Raw genomic sequence first — 19,708 nt, 5'->3', positions numbered from 1 at the left:
CGTCTAAGAGATTTCTGGTCTGTTCACGTGAACATCGGTCACACTTTGGCCTCGGGGCCGTTTTCCTTGGAGGTTTTTTTGATTGTGGGACCCTCGCTGGTGGCCGGGGACCGAACCGAACCGGCGCTGCAGAGGCTGCGGGCAGCTTGGCAGCCCAGCGCTCAACCGCCGCGCCACCGGGGAGGCCCTGTCCTTGGCGTTGTTTTACATTCACTTGAAGAGCTCATGTCCTTAAAGTGCCGCTCGCGGAGGCCGCACATGAAGGCTGCGTCCTCTGTGTCGTGACACCTGCTAGCCGGGCTCCGGCGTGCTGGGAGAAGGCGCCGGCCTTTCTTTGCGTTTTGTTTGAAAGATGAAGCGAAGCCCAACCTCTTATTGCGCAGGCGCGGCGGACGCAGCGTATTTTCCAGGCAGTTGTTGGCGTTCCCTGGACAGGCGGGCTCAGGCTCTGCGCTGCCGCCCCTGCTTGCTCGGCCCCTACCGTGGGAGAGCGGGGAAGAGGGCAGGGCGCGCTGGCGAGGCCCTCGGCGGCTTCCCTGACCCTCCCAACCGCACAGCCCAGGCCCCGGGGCTCCCAGCCGGGACTCCGCTTCTCCCCCGCTGGCCTCCAGCTGCTCCGCACCCGTGCAGCCTCGACCCCCAGAACTGCCCAGCACTCTCAGGGGCTCCTCTGTCAGTGACCCCGCTGACGCCGGGCGCGCGTCTCCTCCAACCTGCGGCGTCTGCAGTTCCCACCCCGGGAAAGGGACGGCGGCACCCCCCCGACTTGCCGCAGGTCACGCCCCTGGGAGCCCGAGGACCCGCATCCCGGCTCAGCTCTTCCGGGCGTCACAGCGCCTGGCCCCGCTCACTTGACCCTGAGTCTCCGGCGTGCCGCGCAGTCGTCCTCGGCTCCTCTGTGACCGGCCCCTGCGTGTCTGCGGCCACGGAGAGTCCACAGGCCGGTGGATGAAATCCCTTCTTCCCGCCGCGGCCACCAGGCTGGCAGGGCGCTGGTCCCCTGTCCTCTGCCACCAGCGGTTGGGGCTCGCGGTGTGCATGATGCCCCGCACAGGCTGGCGCTCTACCCTGGGGCTCTGCCAGCCTCAGCTGCTCCCTTCTCGGCGCAGGCCTTTCCCAGGAGTCACTACATGCAACTCAGCATGGCAGCACGCGCAGGGCGCTGAGCTGACGAGTGTACACAGGCATGTCCCTCTCCCTGTCCCTAACGTGCGGAACGCTTCATCTTTGCGAAAACTTCCCTGTGCCCCTTATCGGGAGCTCCCCCCCCCCCAGTCACTCTGGCATCCTGCCGTCTGGTCGGGTGCGTTGTGTCTGTATTCCGAGCAAATGCAATCCGACGGCACGTCCTCCCTGGGCCTGGCGCCTGCCGCTCAGCAGCCTGTCTGCGAAGCCCCCGTGCCGACACCCTGCGCGGGAGGTGTGTCTGTGGCGAGTCTCCTCCCGCGCTGACTGCTCTTCAGCCTGGTCATCGAGCAGCCTGCGGGCGCTGCGTGGTTGCCGGCGTGGCAGTGATGGAGCCCTGTCACTCTTGTGAGTATGTGTTTGGGTGGACACAGTCTTGCACTTCTGTGGGGGAGCAAGCCCCCCCCCCCCCCGCCACCTGGGCGTGGAACAGCGAGGCCTTGCGTGCCGCTGCGTGTGCTCGCTCCAGCGCGATTGCCGTGCCGCCCGGGAACGCGTCCCCCGTGCTAGGCACTGATGTGTGAAGCTCTGACGTGTTAAAAACGTTGCTCTTGCACTTGCTTTGCGTCGGTGTCTCCTCGCCGTGTGTTTGCTCCTACTGACAGGACGTGGAGCGTCTTCTCGGGCATTCGCCATGCGCTGGGAGCTGAGAGGGGGGTGCAAGGCGCGCGCCTTGCTGCTGGGGTGCTGCCGCTCGCTTGCTGTAGCGGACGGCTGGCGGGAAAGAAGCGTCCCCGGGCCCCGCGAGCGTCAGGTCGGTGGAACGGTGCGCAAGGCCGCTCGGCACATATGTCCAAGAGGCGCTGTGCGCCTGCGTCTCCTTGGCGTGACTCTGCTTTCTCGTCCTGCGAACCTCGTTCTCACGGCACGTTCGTTTCCGTCGCAGAACACCCCACGGGGCGCGCCGCTGCTGACCGCCCCTGCTCTGGGGGGACGGGCCTGCCTGGAAGGCCGAGGGTGTCGGTACTTTTCTCTTTGAATGTTCCCTGGAAAGTGTTTCCTTCACGCGCTTCTCCGAAGTGACATGGCGAGGACCTGCTCGTCGTGCCATGAGGCCCGTCCTCTGCTTTCCGTCTCACAGTGCGCAGGGCGCCCTTCCAGGCCCCCAGCTTTTGTTTTTCCCCTGAGTAGGCAACATACTAGCGAATGTGTAAAAGTCAGACACGGGCACAGAGGCGTGTTCGGGGAAGTGGAGGTTGTAATCAGTCTCGGATTTGGTTGAGGACATTAGAAGTTAGTGCTATTGGGCGAGTGTCTTTTACACGCCTGTAGGCTCTGTCGTGATCGTCTCATTTTCTCTTTCCCCATTACCCTTGTTGCCGTGAGCCTGTCACTATCCGGTACTGGCTTGGGGGGACACGTCGCCAGCGTGTTATTGTGTACGTGTTATTGTTGCAGGCCTTCTGTCACCATAGCAGGTGCTCTTGGAAGGAGTTTCTGTGCTTGGGACTGGAGCGTGGCCCGGCTTCATCATCCCTGTCGTGTGCTGTGGTTTTCCCAGCGCCGTCCGCAGACTGTCCTGACGGCGCCGCGCGGGCACAGCGGCCCTGCCGTAGATGAAGTGTTGGCATGTGCCAGGGTTGGTTCTGGGCTGGGAGGTCCGTGCGTGGGGCCGTGTGTGTGTGGACGCCGGCACCGTACGGCTGTTAGCACGGTAGCCTTAGTCTGTCGCCCACAGGCAGGTGACGTGGCACCTCCACTGACTCCTCACGGACGTCTTTCAGGGGTCTACAGGGATTTCTTCATGTTTTGTTCCCCTTACCTAAGGACTGCTGCTGGCAGTCGGGTGGGCGACGTGATGAATGTGCGCGCTGCCCTGGGCGGAACGGCTGCTGTGATGATCCCGCCTCCCTGCGCGTGAGCTAAGGCGTGCTCCGCGTGGCATCAGCTGACTGCAGTGACGGGGCGGTCCTTCCTATGTGCACAGTTGCTGCGCCTCCTGGCTGAGGTGCGCGCTGACGGACCTGTCGCTGGAGTGGATTTCAAGGGAACGTCCTCCAGATTGTATTGAGTTATTTAAATAACATCCTTCTGGAAGTGCGACCGCACGTCTCCTCCTCTGCACCTGCCTCAGTGTCCACCACGGCTCCAGTGTCAGCCTGTCCCTCGGCTCGTGCCCTGTGGTGCCAGTGTAGTTCGCCAGAGGTGAGGAATGACGCTCGCTGTGGTGCCAGCTTGTTCAAGTGAGACCACGGGGGATCTGCCTCTCACTGACTGACCCGTTTCTCTCAGGGGCGTCGCCTCAGAATCGTCCATTTTGTCCCCAGAGCACCGTTTCTGCTCTTCCCAGCTGGGGGGCAGGGGAAGGGGGCTGTGCTGTGTTTTCCGTTTCGTCTCCAGCGTACGGACGGACACACGGGTCCTTCCTCTGTCTCGGGGTGGTGCGCGCACACCTGGAGCCCACGCCACACGCAGGGCCGAGCCAGTGACCGCGGGGAGCTCTGCGCAGTGGCGGTGCGAGGGGGGGCGGGCTTCTTGCGGGAGGACAGGCGCGCCAGCCTGCGCGGCCGGGGGCTTGAGCTTGTTCACACCACGGACTCTCTTCCCCGCGGCCTCTTACCTCGTCGCCTCTCTGCCCCCCGTACAAACGCTGTCCTTTTCAGCGTCCTGGGGCAGAGGTGCCCTGAGTTTGGCTCAGCGCCAGCCCAGCAGCAGTTTTCCCCGCACAGAGGAGCTGGCGTGCAGTAGAACAGAGGGGGAGTTGGGGGGCTTTGGGGCTGGCAGAGGCTGCGCCAGCGCTTCCTGAACAGGCTTGTGTGGGGTTGGAGGAGGGGGCCTCCTCCTGGAGCGGGCAGTGGAGAGATGCCTGGTGCAAGGGCCAGCGGCCTTCAGGGGGTGGGCGCGTGTGTCCCTGCTTTGTGCAGACCCTGCGCAGACCCTCCCGGCCGGGCCTGCAGCGCAGCGCGCGGACACCCCCTTGGGGGAGGCAGTCAGTTGAGCGCGCGTGTTCCCGGAGCAGAAGGCTCCTCTCCAGGCTGCAGATCACAAACCCGAGCCCAGGCTGTGCTGACCCGTAGGTGGGAACGAGAACCTGGCCGGCTCCATCCATGGCTGCGAGACGCCGGCCAGTCGGGGGGTGCGCTCACCCTACACCCAAGTGCGTGGAGGCCCTGCAGTGCTGTGGAAAGGCGATTTGTGGTTTTAAACAGCTGCTCTAAGAGAGCTTGAGAGGTTCTCTGTGGAGACGCAGACAGTGACCGCGGGACAGGAAAGTGAAGGCTCACGGGAGGCGTCAGCGCGTACGTGTGCGCGGCGACGGAAACGCAGAGAGGGGGGTTGTTAAGCTTTGCTTTAATCGTAGGGGCAGGGGCGGGGGCGGGGGGGAGACAGCAAGGGCAGGGGCACGGCCCAGGTGCAGAGTGTTCTTGTCTTTGAAGACAGGGCGCCCTGGGGTGGTGCGCGGCTGTGGGCGCTGGTGCGCTCCCTTGGGCGGCCGTGCCCTGCGGGGCGCCTGAGCACGAGGAGCTGCATCCCTGGCCACTGTGGCGGGGGCCAGCGGGGAGTCACGAGCATTTCCGGGAGGGCAGGTGTGGGTCCGCGTGGAAGACGCGTCGTCTTCCTCGGTCACCTGCAGCGGCCGGAACCTGGAGGAGACGCCGGGGAGGCGAGGGCTGAGCACCGCCGGGCTCCGGTGGGGGCGCCTCAGCCCTGCCCTCCCACGTGGTCCTTGCGAAGAGCAGGCAGGTGCTCCCGGCCACAGGCGCTGTCCTCTCCGGGCCGCCTCCCCGGCGGGCGCTCCGGCAGCGGGCGTGGCTGCTCCTGGGGGCGACAGCACGGAGCAGGGCAGGTCAACACGGGGCCCCAGCCTAGGCCTCGGGGCTGGGCGACCGCGTGCCCACAGCCCCCGGCCCGGTCTCCACCCGCTGTGGCTGCCTCGCGGCAGCTCCTTCAGGGCACAGCGAGGGCAGCCGGGGCGCAGAGGCCAGGGCGCACCAGGGCGGTCGCTGGGGAGGCCCCGGCACCCACCGGGCCGCGCAGCAGAGCGGGACCGGCCCGCCTGGGGAGTGCTGCTCGCGGGGCTGCGGGAGGGCCGCGCGGTAATAAAGACAACCCCGGGGTGTGCAGGGCTGGACAGCTTCGGGGATCTCGCCCCACTCGAAGGCTCCGAGACGGCCAGGACCCGGATGGCGGAGCACGAGCAGCAGGTGAGCCTCGCCTCTGTGTCCTCTGCCTGTCTCCTTCCCCCCTGCCGCCTGCCTCTCCTCTCGGCCCTGCTCCCCCCAGCCTGCCTGCTCTCCTCTAGGCCTCCTGCCCGGCGCCTTTCCCCGTGCTCCCCTGGGGCTCTCCCCACGCTGCCCTGTCTGCCCTGACCCGCCAGCTCTGCCTCCCGCTCCCGCACCAACTCCCCTTCATTTCCCGACTCCTCTGGCTCTCCTCGCCCCTCCCTCGCGCCTTCTTCCCCTTCCCCGTCTCCCTTTCCTTCTCCGCGCCCCGTCTCCTCTCCATCTGCTCTGCGCCCCTCACTGCGCTCTGGCCTCTCCGCTCTTCCTTCCCCTCAGCAGCTCTGCCCTGCCTCTCCAGCCCCCAGCCTTTCCCTCCGTCCTCGCCGTCCCCTCGCCTCGCCAGCCCCCCCCCCATCCCCTGCACCCTCCACCCTCTGCGGTGTCTGTGCTCCCCGTCCCGTCCCGCTGCTCCGGCCTCCCCGCCTCGGCCCTGTGCTGTCCTCCCCTGCGCCCCGCTCTGTTCCCGCCTCTGCCCATGTCTGCTCCTCCCGGGCCTCCCCCGCCTCCTTGTGTCTGTGCCTTCCCGGCTCCCGCTGGACCCGGCTGCTCCTGCCCGCCCCGCGCAGCCTGCTGCCCCGCTGCCCCTGAACACGCTGCCCTTCCTCTCCGCGGGCCTCCTCTCCACTCCCGCTCCTGGCCAGCCTCTCCCGCCACCACTCGCCCTCCAGCTCTGCCCTCCACCTCCTCTCCCCAGCCTCGCCTCCTGCTCCTCCTTCACCCTGCGCTTCAGGCCACCTGCCCGGCGCCTCTCCCCAGGCCTCTCCCCGCCTCTGCTCCAGCTCCTGCTCCCTCCGCCCTCTCCCCTGGCCACACTCTCCCTTCCCCTCCCCGCCACCTCCACGCCCAGCCCTCTCCCCTCCTCACGCCTCCCTCCCTCACCTCTCCTCCTGCCCTTCTCTCCCCCGTGGACAGCCCTCTGCACGGCCCCCACCCCACCTCTGCTCTCCTCTCCCTCTTCCTGTCCCCTCCTGCATCTCCCCTCCCTCCTCTCTCTCCTCTCTCTCTCCTGTCTCTCTCCTCTCACCTCTCTCTCCTCCCTCTCTCTTCCTCTCTCCTCTCTCCCCCTCTCTCCTCAGTCTCCTCAGAGGAGAGACAGAGGAGAGAGGAGAGACAGAGCAGACACAGAGGAGCTAGAAGAGACACAGAGAGGAGAGGCAGGAGAGAGAGGAGAGACACTCATCAGCCTCTCCTCTGTCTCTCCGTCTCTCCTCTCTCTTCTCTGTCTCTACTCTCTCTCCCATTTCTCTCCTGTCTCTCTTTTGTCTCTTCTGTTTCTCCCAGTCTCCCGTTTCTCTCCTCAGTCTCCTCGGAGGAGAGAGAGGAGACACAGAAAAGAGAGAGAGGAGAGACAGAGCAGAGACACAGGACAGATTGAAGAGAGACAGAGGAGAGAGGAGAGACAGTGTCTTGTCAGTCTCTCCTGTGTCTCTCCTCTCTCCTTTCTCACTCCTCTCTCCTCTGTCTCTCCTGTGTCTCTCCCGTGTCTCCTGTTTCCCTCCTCTGTCTCTGCTCTGTCTCTCCTCTCTCTCCTCAGTCTCTCCTCTCTGTCTCTCCTGTGTCTCTCCTCTGTCTCACGTGTCTCTCCTGTCTCCCTTCTCTCTCCTACATCTCCTCTGTGTTTCCTTAGTCTCTCCTCCGTCTCTGTTATCTCTCCTGTCTCCTCGTCTCCTCTGTCTCATCTCTGGCTCTTATGTGTATCTCCTCATTCTCTCCTCTGTCTCTCCTCTTTCCTCTGTCTCTCCTATTTCTCTACTCTCTCTCTCCTCTGTATCTCCACTGTCTCTCCCCTCTCTCCTCTGTCTCTCCTCAGTCTCCTCGGAGGAGAGATTAGGAGAGACAGAGAAGAAAGAGAGGAGAGACAGGAGAGACGAAGGAGAGAGAGACAGTCTCTTGTCAGTCTCTCCTGTGTCTCTCCTCTGTCTCATCTGTCTCTTCTCAGTCTCTCCTCTGTGACTCCTCTGTCTCTACTGTCTCTCCTCTGTCTGTTGTCTCTCCTGTCTTTCCTTTTCTCTCCTGTCTCTCCTCCGTCTCCTCTGTCTCTCCTCAGTCTCCCCGGAGGAGAGAGAGGGGAGACAGAGAAGAGACAGAGGAGCGAGAGGAGAGAGAGGAGAGACTGATGAGAGACGGAGGAGAGACAGTCTCTTGTCAGTCTCCTGTCTCTCCTCTCTCTCCTCTGTTTCTCCTAGTCTCCTCTGTCTCTCTTGTGTCTCTCCTGTGTCTCTCCTGTGTCTCTCCTGTGTCTCTCTTCTCTCTCCCCTCTGTCTCTCCTCTGTCTCTTCTTTCTCCTGTCTCTCCTCAGTACCACAGAGGAGAGAGAGGAGAGACAGAGGAGAGAGAGAGGAGAGAGGAGAGACTGACCAGAGACGGAGGAGAGCGGAGAGACAGTCTCTCGTCAGTCTCTCCTTTGTCTCTCCTCTGTCTCTCCTCTCTTCTGTGTGTCTCCTGTGTCTCTCCTCTGTCTCTCTGTCTCTCCTTCTCTTCTCTGTCTCTCATCTCTCTGTCTCTCCGCTGTCTCTCCTGTGTCTCTCCTCTGTCTCTCTTCTCTCTCTCCCTCTCTCTCCCGTCTCTCCTCAGTCTCTCCTGTGTCCCTCCTCTGTCTCCTGTCTCTCCCCTCAGACTCTTCGGAGACTGAGGGGAGAGACAGAGCAGAGACAGAGGAGAGAGATGAGACAGAGGAGAGAGAGTCTCTTGTCAATCTCTCCTGTGTCTCTCCTCTGTCTCGCCTCTCTCTCCTTTGTCTCCTATGTCTCTCCTCAGTCTCCTCGGAGGAGAGAGAGGAGAGACAGTGGAGAGAGGAGACAGCAGAGATAGGAGAGACAGAGCAAAGACAGGAGAGAGAGGAGAGACAGTCTCTCCTCTGTCTCCTAGTCTCCTCTGTCTCTCCTCTCTCTCCTGTGTCTCTCCTCAGAGGAGAGATTAGGAGAGACAGAGAAGAGAGAGAAGAGACAGGAGAGACTGACAAGAGACAGAGGAGAGAGAGGAGAGACAGTCTCTCGTCAGTCTCTCCTGTGTCTCTCCTCTCTACTGTCTCTCTCCTCTGTCTCTCCTGTGTCTCTCCTCAGTCTCCCCAGAGGAGAGAGAGGAGAGACAGAGCAGAGACAGAGGAGAGACACAGGAGAGGGAAGAGACGGAGGAGAGACGAGAGGAGAGAGTCTCTCGTAAGTCTCTCCTGTGTCTCTCCTCTCTACTGTCTCTCTCCTCTGTCTCTCCTGTGTCTCTCCTCAGTCTCCCCAGAGGAGAGAGAGGAGAGACAGAGCAGAGACAGAGGAGAGACACAGGAGAGGGAAGAGACGGAGGAGAGACGAGAGGAGAGAGTCTCTCGTAAGTCTCTCCTATATCTCTCCTCTTGCCTCAGTCTTTCCACTGTCCTCTGTCTCTCCTGTCCTGTCTCTCCTCTGTTCTATCTCCTCTGTCTCTCCTGAGTCTCTCCTCAGTCTCCTCGCAGGAGAGAGAGAAGAGACAGTGGAGAGAGAGGAGAGACAGAGCAGAGACAGTCTCTCGTCAGTCTCTCCTCAGTCTCCTGTGTCTCTCCTGCGTCTCTCCTGCGTCTCTCCTCTGTCTCTCAAGTCTCTCTCCTTTGTCTCTCCTCTGACTCTCCTCTTTCCTCAGTCTCAACTCTCTATCCTCTGTCCTCACTGTCTCCTCTGTCTCTCCTGTGTCTCATCTCTGTCTCTCCTCTCTCCCCTCCGTCTATCTTCAGTCTCCACTGTCTCTCCTTCTCTCCTCTCTCTCTCCAGTTCATCTCCCCTGTCTCTCTCCTCAGTCTCCTCGGTCTCTCTCCTCTGTCTCTCCTCTCTCTCCTGTGTCTCTCCTGTGTCTCTCCTCAGTCTCTCTTCAGTCTCCTCTGTCCTCTGTCTCTCCAATGTCTCTATGTGTCTCCTTTCTCTCCACTGTCTCTACTGTCTCTCCTCTGTACCTTCTCTGTCTCTCCCCTGTCTCTGTTTGTCCTCCATCTCTCCTGTCTTTTCTTAGTCTCATTCATCTCTCCTGTCTCTCTCCCGTATCTCTCCTGTCTCTCTCCTCTCTCTCTCCCTGTCTCCGCCACTTTCCTCATGCGCGGCTCTTCATCTTTGCATCCATGGCAGCCCACATGCCTCTTCTCTACCGCTGCCCCCCCCCCCAGCTGTGTCCTCTGGGTGCCCGTGTCCCCCTCCTCCCCCCTCCATCCTCTCCTGTCCAGGACTCTCCCTCCTCCTGCAGTTCCCGCAGCCCCGTGTCCGTGCGTCTCCTGTCTTCTCTGGACACCCTGTGCTCCTCTCCCCTGGCCGCTCACTGCCAGGCCTGGGCCTCCCGCTGCATCGCCCCCTCCCCTCCACTGCCTCTGCCCTGCTGGCTCCCCACAGGGTCTCCCCCTCTCCAGAGCTCAGCTCCCCCGTGTCTGCTGGCCTCCCATCCTGTTACCCCAGCAGCGTCCTCTGCTCCCCTTGTCTCCTGTCCGCCCGCCACCCCGCTGGCCGGCCTCTGCCCTCCCCTCCCCCGCTCCCCTGGGCTTCCCGCGTCCTTTCTCCTTCCCCAGTGGGCGTGCGCACAGCCAGGACGGCCACATCCCACGTACACAGGCCAACACAGTCACGGCTCAACATGCCAGCTGTCTCTGAGACACGCGGGAGGACGCCGAGTCGTGCCACCCTAACGTCACGCCTTCTGAGGAAGCCCCGTGCCGCCGCCACAAAACGTCCGTGCGCGGCCCACCCCCCACGGGAGTCCCTTCCCCGCGGTCACGCGGCTCCCGGCCGGCAGCAGGACGCGGCTGCAGAGCCAGAGCACAGAATGCGGCAGACCCCGGGGACGCCACGAACACACTGACACGCGAGACCTGCAGCCAAGCAGGCCGCGGCGTTGGCGCCACGTCCCAGGGCGGCACAGGGCGCGAGAGCGGGCACAGGCGGCGCGCCCGCCCGGAGCCAGAGCAGCGGCCGCGGGCATCGCCCGCTCACCGACGCGCGCGTGTGCAGCGAGAGCCCCCATCACCCGCGGCGAGACGGACGAGGCTGCAAGCACCGTGACGCTCTCAGACCCACAGGAAGGGCCGATCCCGCGCAGACCCCCGCCGTGCTGTGCCGGGAGGCCGCGGAAAGAGAGGCGCCGTCTCCACGGCGGGAGTGTGCGCCCTGGCCTGCCGGCGCGCAGCAGCGGGCTCCCCTGAGGAGGGGCCGTGCAGGGCAGCCCTGGCGTCTCCCCGTCTGGCCTCTGTGCACGGAACACGAGGCCAACAAAACAAAGCGGACCTGTCGCCGGCGTTCACAGCGAGCGCACGTCTAGGCAGGGGCGCACGGACGCAGCCTCCATGCCTGCCGCTGCGCGCACGGGGCAGCCGGGCCGCGTCCACAGGGCGCAGCGCTCCTGAGCCGCGCGGAAGCACGCGGCCTCTTCCCCCAGGGCGCACGGTTGGAGAGAAGCGCGGGTCGGGACCACAGGGCGTGAGAACAACAACGGTAGCGCACATGGACGCTGCAGCTGCCTGAAGGGAAAGAAGCTCGAGCAGAAGCCAGCGCACGTGCGCCAACGCCGGGAGGCAGGGGGAGCGGCGAGAAAGCAACAGGAGGGGTCCCCTTCGGAGGGGGCGGGGAGGGCAGGAATGAGTAGCCCATGAAAAATCAAAGTGAATCTCCACTTCCTTCACCCAAGCCTGCGGTGGCCCTCCCAGAAGGCGTTCCGGGCGGGGGCCCCGGCCACGGGTGAGAGCCGCGGGAGGGGACGCGTGGGCATGTGGAACAGGAGGACCTGTGTTGCGCCCAGGCGCCTCGTTTTCTTGCCGCACGTGCTCTCTCCCTCAGAACCTGCACGGCCCTTGCCACAGCCGAGCCACAGCGTCCTCATGAGCTCACACTTGACCTCGGGGCCTCGGCGCGTGCTCTGGCCCTCAATACGCTACGTGCACAGCCTCTCCCGCTCTAAGGCTGCCGCTTCCTCATGACCCTCGTTTCCCCTGCCACGCAGACCTCGGACGTTCCCGTGGCGCGTGCGCGCTGTGCAGTCAGCCCCGGAGCCCGCTCAGCGCAGCGGGACAGCAGGGCCGAGTAGGGGCGAGGAGACAAGGAGGCCGCGTGAAAGAACACAGCCGCGGCAGGCAGGACGCCGCGGCACACACACGACACACGGTAAACACAAGCCCGTGCCACTGAGATCTTCCTTCTCGTGCCATCTGCTCTGCTTCACAAATGCTTTCCTGGTGCTGGGACACTAGACTTGCACCACCTTCTAGAGGTCAACCTTCCAGACATGCTACCGTGGGCGTGCTGTTTCCCATTCCTGTCCCCCCAAGCGACAGGGGCTCTTGGACGCCTAGAAGCAACAAAACCCCCGGCCAGTCCATCCCATCTGCCAAGCGAGGCAGGAACTGACACATCACGAAGCCCCTCCTAGAGAGCAGAGCCACCACACGCACAGGCGCCAGGGAGGCGAACACCAGGGCAGTCGGCGCGCAGGACGGCACAGCCACCTTCCGTGTCCATGGCTTCATGCGCCCGGAGTGGCAGAGGGAATTTCGAAAAAAGCCCAAGAGTCTGTTTACAGGAAACTCATTGTACCAGTAAAGACAAGAGCAGCCCTACAGGTGGAAGACATTCACACATGCAGATGGCCACAAAAGGCAGGCAGAGCTGCGTTCACAGCTCCGAGACAGGCAGACAGGCTTCAGGGTCTGCGTGGAACTGTGAATACAGCGATCGCGAACGCCCACCCACCGAGGGAGCACAAGACAGTGCCTCCTTGGCTCCGTCGCTGCTTGTCTTGCACACGCTGCTGCCGGGGCCTTTCCATCTTCCACGGACAAGCCATGGGCTGCTCCCCGAGAAAGGAGGAGGAAACGAGCTCCGAAGGAGGCGGCGGACCCGTAGGCCTGCGACACACCTACGGCCCTCACCGCAGACCCGCCGCCGCCAGGCTTTTCCTCACGTGCTCGTGGCACATTGTCAGCAGCCCGTCTGTCGGGACTCAGGTCCGTGATCAATAAAGCGACAGTGAGCGAAGTCACACCAAGTACTTTCTGACCGTCGTACCATGAAGCTAGACGTCAACTACACATGAAAGGAAAGACCATGAATATCGTGAGACGGATAAGGTGCTAAATAGCTACTTGATTGAAAAGGAGATTGAAGAAAGGAAGACGGAGGAAGATGAACACCCGGGTCATCCGCACAGGGGGTGTAGCCCAAGCTGCGCCGGGGAGGATCATGACAGGGCAGGCCCGCATGAGGAAGCAAAGGCCCCAGCAGCTCACCTTGACACCCAAGTCACCTTGAAAGGAGAACAAACAAGACTGAAAGTTAGTAGAAGGCAAAACACAGTCAATAGAGGAGAAATGAATGAAATGGAGATGGCAGCAGCGCGTGCAGCCTCAGTGAACGCCAGGTTGCCTTCTGGAAAGAGCCGTCAGCTGCGCTCCCAGGGCAGTGAGGGGACACCGTGAACCAGGCCCGGGAAGAGCAGAAGGGATGCACAGAAACGCGCCAGGTCACGGCTGCTATGAAAAACCACCCGCCCGTCAGCCGGCCAGTCTCCAGAGCGCCGTGGTGTGGGGACACCGGGCCGGGAGGAAACAGGGTCATCCACGAAGCCAATCACGAGCACGGACGTTGACGCGGTACTCACGGTTGCCCCCGCGTGCAAGCCCGGAGCCAGAGGACTCGAGCAGGACACGCGATCAGACCTTAGCGCGAGAGCGGATGCCGCGGTCGAGGCCGCGCTCGTGCACGGTCCAGTCGCCACCGGAGATGACAGGGGCGGAAACCCGCCTCAACAGCACACAGGCCGCTCACGGCGAGCGCCCAGCCAACGTGATGCTTTGCAGCGAGAACGTCGCGCTTGCCCTCCAGGAACACGGACGAGACAGGGCGCCGCTGGGAGCACCTGCGTGCAGCTGCGCAGTGAGGACCTCCGCGGGAGCAGCGCGCCCCCGGGAAGGACAGGGAGCGGAGAGGACACGGACGCCATTCTGTGCCGGCCGTGGGGAGGAGCAGACAGACAAGCCCGAGGACGCGGGAAACGGCAGCGAGCAGCGGGAGAGGAATCCGGCGCGGCGGCAGCTGACACCACCACACGGCACCGGGCGCGTTTTCATAGAAACGAGAACAAAAGCAAATGAAGAAAAGCAATTCCGTTCGGTCTTTCCCAAGAGAGCACCTAGGAACCACCCCAGCCAGGGGGGCGACGACCTTGTGAAGCGGGGTGGGATCCCCGGGCAGCGTCAGGGACGCTGGGGAGGGTGGCGCGGCCCCGCCAGCTCCAGTGCCCCCGGGCCTCGCCCTTTCCTTTCAGGAACCGGATCTGTACTTTCTCGAGTGACTCTGCTGCTCTCTGCGCGCCTGAACAGTCTCCGATTCCCTGGTCATGGCTTCCGGGGCGCAGCACGCACCTGCCTCAGGCGTCGCGCGCAGTGATGACCAGAGGAGACGACGCTGGGCCACGCTCGGGGATGCGAAGGATCAGTACAAGCCAAACGCTTCTGTCTAGAGCAACATACACCTTTCACGACATGCCCATGACAGTAACAATGCTCTTTAAGGAAGCTGAACATTAAATTTATACTAAACCAAAAGCAATAGGTGAATTTCATGCCATCCCCTGGACATGATTTTTTAAAGGAATCGAATATATACATTTATAACGAGCCATAAAAACCCTCGAGTAGCTAAAGTAACCTTGAGGTAAAAACGAGAGGCGGGGCCCTCCCGGTCACCCTGGCGTCCCCAGGGGGCAGCCGTGGAGAGCCGTGCGGCCTGAGAGTCCCAGACACGCGCGGCCGCGGGAGCGGCAGCCCAGAGCAGGGAGCGGCAGGGTCTGGACGCGGCCTCAGCGGGAGGGAGAGCCCTTACTGGACGGCGCCGGGGCCTGCACAGCAGCGCGCAGGGGGGAGGGCGGCCGCTCCTACTCCACGCCCAACGGGCGCAGCAGGATGGGCTACAGTGCGGGCGAGCAGGGATTTCATCACGTCGTCGGTGGGCAACATGCGACTCCCGCGGGGACCAATGTTAATACACTCACTACTAACCCCGAAGTGGGGGCGCCAGGTGGGGCGGCGTCCCCCCAGAGCGGCCTACCTGCGGCGGCGGCGTCTCCGGGCCGGTCCGTGCCCCGCGTCGGGGCCTGCGCCGCTCCAGGGCCTTGTCCTGCCAGCGTCCAGGCTCCCTGGCGGTGTCGGGGCGGCCCTGCGCGCGGGCTTGGGGTGCTGAAAGAGGGGCGCAGGTCAGCGGGGGAAGTGTGAGGGGCTGCTCTCCTCGCCCCCCGGAGCGCCCCACAGGCTGGGCCAGGAGTGTGGCGCCCCTGAAGACGGGCCTCGGGCCGCGGCCGGCGCCCCCATGGGTTAAGCCCGGCCCACAAGGCCCGCCAGGTTGCCGCGAAGGGCGCCTGCTACCCGGGGCAGCCACGTCCCCGGGGCCCTCCCACAGGGGGGCGCCGACCCCACCCGGGGCGGGGGGGGGGCCCGCCGGGCGGCGTCGCTGCCACCTGCGCCTAGCGCGCGCGAGCCCAGCGCCAGGGCCGGGGACAGAATGAGCCCGCGTCCGCCCCAGCCAGGCCCCTCGCAGGCCCTGCAGGCCCACCCGCCCCCGGCGCGACCGGCCCTCTCCGTCCCTGCCGCGGCGTGGCTGTGGCCCCGAGACCGGCCTCCGCCCACCTGCCTGACCCGGGAGCGCCAGGGAAGCCACGGCCGCAGCCTCAGTGGGGCTCTGCAGGCACTTCGCGGGTAGTTCATACCTCCTCTTCCTTCCAACGCTAACTACTAAGGTGTGAGGCGGGGGGGCCTATTGTGGGGGTGCTTGGTCTTGTAGGACAGCAAACAAAATGAGGTGCAGCGGCTCACAGTGGACTGAAGAAGCCACAGAGATTCCCATGTGCCCCCCCCGCCACCCCCCACCCCCTCACCCCCAGCACCAATACCCCCACCCCAACACCCCATTCCCCCATCAGCAACACCCCCTTCCCCCAACACCAACACCCCACCCCCCATCAGCAACACCCCCGCACCCCAGCACCAACACCCCCACCAACACCCCACCCCCCAGCACCAACACCCCCGCCCCCCAGCACCAACACCCCCGCCCCCAGCACCAACACCCCCGCCCCCCAGCACCAACACCCCCGCCCCCCAGCACCAACACCCCCACCAACACCCCACCCCCCAGCACCAACACCCCCGCCCCCAGTACCACCACCAACACCGTCCTCTGTGCCTGCGCCTGGCGCGTCCGGTTCCACAGCTCACCAGGGCACGTTCCCTTCCAAACTCGGTTTTGATGGAAACTGTCGTCTGGGGCGAGTCCCCAGCGTTGCCCGTCTGCTTTGCTCAAGACGGGAAAACTGAGCTGGAGAAATCTGACGCGTTTCCATGGAAATGGCGCCAACGACGTTGATTGTTCCTCGGGAGTATCTCTTGGCTGAGCACTAAAGGGGCTTCCCGGCGACTCCGCGGCACCTTCCGAGTGGGGCGCCATGACGGAACCTGTCTGACCTTCTCTGGGGCCTGCGCACACGCCTGCCCCTGGCGCCACGCCCCGCGAGAGCCGGAGACCGGCCTGCCGGCGCGGCTGCTTCCCCAGTGGCACGGCGCCTCCGGGCGCCCGAGGGCGCTGGCTGGAGGGTCGCGGGTCCCAGCGTGACTCGCCTCTCCCGGCTGGGCGGGAAGCTGTGGGGAGACGGCTGCCCGGGGCGGCCCCTTTCAGCGCGCGGGGCTCCCACTCCCGCTCTCCTCAGCGCGCCCGTGTGTCTGACTCCAGGCTCCGGCCCCCCGCCGGCCCAGCCGCTGGCTCCACGCTCCTCAGCGCTGCGGCCGGCCGGCCCCTGCGGAGCCACTGCTGCCTGGCGAGCCACTGCGCCCGGACGCGGCCCCAGCCCGGACACAACCCGAGCAAAATCGTCACTCTCCGTGGCCTCCAGGAAGTTTTTAAAAAATCTGGTCTTCTTGGACCAGATGAAGCCAGCTGGGCAGCAAGCACCGGCAGGCCCTGCTCCAGGGAGGCGGGACACGGTCCTCGGCGCCTTTCCCCGTGCTCTGCCCCTTCCCCGGCCGGGGGAGCGGCTCCGACGCACGGGCCGTGCCGGGCCAAACGCGGCCCATTTCACATCTCCTCTTCAGCTCGTCGGAATTTCGTGACCAAGCACAAGTGAGTCATTTACGAGACAGGGGCTTCGGGGAGGCTCAAAGATCCCCCCCGGAGCCTGTGTACAGCGGCGGGAGACTGGGCAACTCTCCCCCAGATGTGCGGTCACATCTAATTCTTGAGCCGAAGGTATTTTCTGGTTGGGCTGAGCCCTCAAGGCGCACCAAGCATCGCCTCCGCCACCTCGCTGGCCCGGGCTGCGCTCCAGCTCTGACCGTGATCACAAAGGACCACCGGTGACCCGCTAGGGCCCCCCCCGCCCCTGGTGGGCACCAGGCAGGCCCCGCGGGATGCGGGCACGGAGCAGCCTCCGCGTGGGAGGTGACAGCAGGGCGTGTGTCGGGCGCTCCACCGAAAGCATGAACTCCTCCTCGTGGAAGCCGCTCTGGAGGTTTCCACAGCAAGAAGACCCAGTCCTGGGCTGGAGCCCAGCGCGGGCACAGCCAGGGTGGCCGGCCCTCCCTGCCCTGGGAGACTCCAGAAGGCGGGGCCCTGGGAGAACACCAGCCACGCCACTGCTGCTGCTCCCGCGAGGCCACTCCTCGCCCGCATTCATGACAGTCCTTGTCCTGCCTCCACCTTATTAGAGCAAACTGGGTTTGGGTGAGACACAGAGTAAAATCCCTCACACCCGCGCGGCTCTGCAGTGCGGGACGTAATGCCTCACCCACGTCACCGCGTACCTGGCGCGCCCGTACCTGGTCTCGGAGTGCCGCGGGTCCTGTCGCCGTCAGGCTGCCCCCTGGCTGTCTTGTGTTGAAACACTGTAGGAAATACAGCACATGTTACCGACTGCACGTAGCACAGACAAGAACACGCCGTGGAATGCTCCGAACCGGGATGCCATCTGTTTCTCTGCTAATAATGACTTCGGCGCTGGATTGTGCTGGAGGAGGAGGATTATCAGATTCAGTTTTCTCGGTTTTTTTTTTTGTGGGACCCTCGCCTGCAACTGGGGATCGAAATGGCGCTGCAGAAGCTGCGGGCAGCCTCGCACCCCAGCACTCAACCGTCAGTGATTCGGGGTTGAGCACAGCTAATGTGCAAGGCGCTGTCAAGAGAAGCAAGTCTGCTCTCCACGCGCGACGTGCTGAAGGACCACCACGCGCGTGAAATAACATTTCTGGTTGAAAATCAATTTTCTGCTTCAAGTTAGTTTTTGGAAAACACACTGAATATAACTTCCTGGCAAGTTCTGGGTTTGTGCTTTACGTTTTTCCTGAAATCAAACAATAGTGACGTGTAGATGGCGTGTGAACCTACTGTGGGACATTACAAGGACTTTTACAAGTGGGGCTTGATTTTTTTCCATTGGCCAGTTTCAAGATCCTTGAAGAAAATGATCCACTTAACGTTTTCATGACATGCACACCCTGGGCTTTTTTGCCAGTATTGTTAGCGTGGTAACTCAGCATGTGTAAAAGTCTGAGTCTGCCATCGCTGAGATGGGGAAGATTTTGAATCCAGTGATAAATTCAGATAATAAATTCTCAAAATAGAAAGAAAATTAATAGCTAAATTAACATTTTTGCTGTATTTTGAAACGCCAGAGTACTTGGAAATGAGGTTTTTTTTTTTTTTTCCCCAGCTTTTCGGTGCTAATTTGTTAAAATCACTTTACACCCTACATCTTATTGAACTATGTGCTAGTGAAAACACATCCCCAGTCTTCGCGAAATACAGTCAATATTAAACAGTGCCATGCTCTCTTTCCCTTTCTAGACTAGGAACCTGCCAGCAGCTTATTCCCTTGGTTCTGAGATTTCCCCAGGGCCGACAGGGGACCAGCCTGCCTAGGAGGCTTGGAAAGTGCCGATAACAGCTTCTCAAAGTCTGCACAGGCAGGAAGCGGGGCCCAGGGACACCCCCTTGCAAGGTGATCCCGTCCTGCTCCCATGTGGGGGCTCTCGCTTGTCCGCACAACCAGAGGACAGAACGGAACTAGAAAGATTTCTTCTCCGTGGTCGTGTTGTGCTTGGGATGAGTAGGTGAGAGAGTCTTGAAATTTCTCAGGAACCTTCTGTGTGTCCACATGGGGTCACAAAAGCCAGGGAGCCACGGCTGCCAGGGAAATCCGCTTACTGACCGGGCTGGCGGGAGACTCCCAGCAGCCCGCCCTGGGTCCCTGCTCCTGGGGGAAGGCCGTCAAGGGCCGCGTGTCCTCCGGAGACACGGGGGCCACTCAGACTGCAGGCAGGGCACCATGGAGACGGCTGGGGACGCGGGACAAGGAAACGGTGAGCCCTGCAGGGTGGGTCCTGCCCCTGCCAGCGCAGCTATGCAGTGTTGGCCACCGGGCTCACCATGCGGGGGTGGGCGGCGGTGGTTCTAGAAAAACTGAAAAGCACAGGAAATACGTCCACACAAACTAGGAGTTCGGGGCCATTCAACAGCAAAGCTGGTTCCCTCTCCATCACCCTGCAGATACCCACACGCCTAGAAGGCAGGTTCTGCTGCTTAAATATGAACACGTAGCTAAGAACAGCGGGTCCTGACGGAGGATCGAGCGTTGTGGACGGCACATCAAACGGTAACAGGGACAGTAGGAGCGAAAGGAAAATAAAGGTCACAGAATTTCAAAACTCAAAGCAGGATGGAACTGAAGATGCTCAATCACACGCCTCGCCCGCCAGCAAAGAAAAGGAGAGTGCGACAGGAAGAGCTCGCTCGCAGAGCACAAGAAAACACCCCACAAAACTAGGATGCCAGGGGGCGCCCCAGAGCAGGCACCCCAGGGTGGGACACCAGGGGGTACCCCAGACTGGACTCCACTGCCCTGGCCCTGCACCTGCCATTCTGAGAAAGTCCTTGCGTGTCACAGTATGTAAGTGATGCGCCTCTTCAGAAGTTTCTAGAACAGCATTAAAGTCTTATGTTCAAATGACTGAACAACATGAGGCCCGGCAGCCCCGCGGGAGGGCCGGCGCCACTTTGGGTGCTTCATTTGGAAGCTACCTTCTCTCCTCCCCACTGCACGCTAATTGCATCAAGGTGATTTTCTATCAGAGGTCGACACACCGAGAGGGTGTTTTGTCTTTATGTGGCAGACGGCAGAACCCATCTGTGCAAGTTTGGGGGTCCTGGCTGACCCTCATTCTGCCTGCAAACAACCCTAACCATCACTCTTATTTTCTTCATTTATTGTGTGTCTAAATTGAAAGACAGGCCAGGCCAGCTCCCGGGGATGTGAGAACTGCTCCG

The sequence above is a fragment of the Talpa europaea genome (assembly GCF_964194135.1).
Source record: "Talpa europaea genome assembly, chromosome: 13".
In the NCBI taxonomy this organism is placed as follows: Eukaryota; Metazoa; Chordata; class Mammalia; order Eulipotyphla; family Talpidae; genus Talpa; species Talpa europaea.
The sequence above is the reverse complement of the archived record's forward strand: the minus strand, read 5'-3'. Positions refer to the sequence as shown.